Source organism: Aplysia californica, unplaced genomic scaffold, assembly GCF_000002075.1.
Source record: "Aplysia californica isolate F4 #8 unplaced genomic scaffold, AplCal3.0 scaffold00317, whole genome shotgun sequence".
Classification (NCBI taxonomy): Eukaryota; Metazoa; Mollusca; class Gastropoda; order Aplysiida; family Aplysiidae; genus Aplysia; species Aplysia californica.
This window is the reverse complement of record NW_004797587.1, coordinates 250,394-252,910: the sequence shown is the minus strand read 5'-3', so window position 1 is coordinate 252,910 and position 2,517 is coordinate 250,394. Positions and strand designations below refer to the sequence as shown.

The following is a 2,517-nucleotide window of genomic DNA, read 5'->3' as shown; positions in this document are numbered from 1 at the left end:
TTTCTCTCTCTCTCTCTCTCTCTCTATCTATCTATCTATCTTTCCCTCTCTTTGCAACTTGGTCTTTCCCTCTTGCACTGAGTGACATTAGCCGTAAATTCGTAGGTGTGCTAGCTTTTACTGGCACACAATTACAAAGGAACTGGTCTTTCGTAATCGGCCGAGGGCTGCTGTTGGCTCAGTAGATTTCATGCTCAGCTAGAGCTCGGGTGACTGGGGTTCGAATCCTTAAAGGTGTTGCTGAATGTAAGTTATTTGGTGGTGTACGTCGTGTTTTACTACCGTATCCATACGTCGTGGGGAACTCTGTGCCACCACTTTCCAAAGAGGAAATTTACTTGTTAATCCGATCCGTACGCTCTGCATAGCAGTCTGTCAAAATGATTTTTTGAGAAATGCTGAAAGTTTCAAACAGATGTTCGCACTAGAAGTAGAAGTATTCTAAAATGGGAAGAATACAACCCCGGGGTTACAAAATTACCCCTGGGCGTACGGATAGGGTTAAGGGTCTCCCTCCACTTGGCTCGGTCCTATCGGAGATAGATTTTAGATTCGGAGGCCCTTCCTTTTGCAAAACAAAAACTAAAAATATAATTAAACAAAACAAAAACCAAACATATAAAGAAACAGAACCTCACGATGTCGAAAGGGATGTTAAATGCGTACAGTTATCAATAGTTTAGTCAGCTTTCGCTCGTCGGCGAGAGGGTGAATTTTTGTTTCAGTGGGTGTGTGTATGTCTCGTGGAAAGGTAAGCGTTCTCACCCGCGAGTTTGTTGCTACCTTGTACTAACTCAGAAATTTGCGGTTTTTATGCAAGTCACATTAAAAGCACAAAGTTTCAGTCGCGAAAACGGGAGTTAGCGTGAAACACTGTAGAATTATAAATGGGCTATTTTATCAATGTCATGCTCATACTGTGCCGGAACAGCATAGGGGTAACTACTGCTATTTATTCCTCATCCTCACTCTCGTTATTTTTCCTGTACTTTTTTATATGTTTGTCACTCTCTTGTGAACTGCTATTTCCGGGGTGCCTTGATATTGATAATCGTTGCAGACTGTGCTGTTGAGGCTACAAAGGTGAGCTGAGTAAGCCTGATTCCCCTCCTAGACTTCTCTATTGACATCCACTCCATGGCGCTCATATGACCTTGTGCAGTTGCGAGCGCTGTAAAACCTTACTAAAACAAACACTTGTTTTTCTAACAGCCCATGCAGCTGTGACAAAACGTCCCGAAAGTCGGAAATTGAAGTTGGTGCATCAAGATGGCACTCGGCGCCTCATGTGCACGCGTCTTATGTTTGCTTTAACTTTCAACTGTTCTGTCACCGTTTAGGGTGTCTGAACACAAACATACACTGGGTTCATACTAGCACCTGGTTGACGTGGGCGGTTGGGGGGGGGGTTCCGCTGGTAGTTCCTACTTCTTAACCCGTAGCGTTTAAAAAAAATTACTTGGTATTTTGTCTCACTAGATTGCTGTTATCATGTCGATGTTGTGCTCTTTACTCAAACAAACTAACATACCTGCTAACCTGGTCACGCGTACGCGTCGTTTATTTTGTTTGTGGACACTTGCATATAATATGTAAATTCACACAGAAGACACGAGTTCGATCTCCACGTGGGAACTTGGTTTTGTTTTGAGTTGGGTTTTTTTTACGGATCATCTCCCTGTCTGTTCTGTCCTACTCAGCTTGGGTTAGATATCTAGCACTGGCAGGCAGAGTCGAAGCAGCTCAGCTCCTTAAATGATGTAAACTGCGTCAACGGTTGGGATCATTTTCAGGTGGGTGGTTGGCGGGTGCTTTGGTGTGTTTCCTTCTTTCCTATCAAACATCTATCCTTCCTATCTCTCCTTCTTTTTTGTTTGCTACTCTCTTGTAACACCACTAATCTTCGGTAACCTATTAGTGTTGATAGAGGCGTTAAAGGCATACCATTTCGTCGTGTTTTTTTTTTTATAATCTTCTCCATACGATTAAAAGACAGACAAACAAACAAACAAAAACAACCCACAGAACGTTTTTTTGTGTTTTAATTCGACAGTGCTCTAAATATCACTCAAGTCCCTACCTAAATTAATTAAAAACTGAACATACGTACACGTATTATTGTGAATGCATATAATATGATTAATTAAACATTTTCACATGTTTCAGGTATTGTTGGTTGTCGAGTGACCGGATTCGTCCATCGAAGAGAATAAGCTGAGCTAAACAAAATGGAGTACCGGCTCAAGACGTCGGCGGGAGAAGCTGCTGTAGGATGTCATAGTTTTTGGCTGAGCCTGAATAAAGTGAGAATAGAGGACAACTCATGACTACTACTTGACAGTCTTTTGTTTGCTTTTTGTTTGTTTGTTTGTCTATTTGATTGAGGGTTTTTTAAAACTGAGTATCTTGTTCGTGTAACTACTACTGTAAGACATGACAGCAATTCCACTGTGGCCTCCACGGTGACCCAGGATCTGGGCACTTTGCCGAGCCCGTTAGAAATTGAGAGGGGTGGGG

At 42.3% G+C, this 2,517-nt stretch overlaps 1 protein-coding gene across 6 annotated transcripts in view; it reads left to right on the top strand.

Annotated features, from left to right (window-relative positions):
- The window catches only part of LOC101864310, a 25,710-nt gene extending 23,370 nt beyond the window's left edge, over window positions 1–2,340 (top strand). For all 6 annotated transcript variants that reach the window (XR_001184990.2, XR_001184991.2, XM_013084775.2 and 3 more), the window contains one exon: window positions 2,167–2,340. The gene's annotated coding sequence lies outside the window, so the exon portion shown is untranslated. The remainder of the gene's footprint in view (window positions 1–2,166) is intronic.
- The last annotated feature ends 177 nt before the right edge of the window (window positions 2,341–2,517 follow it).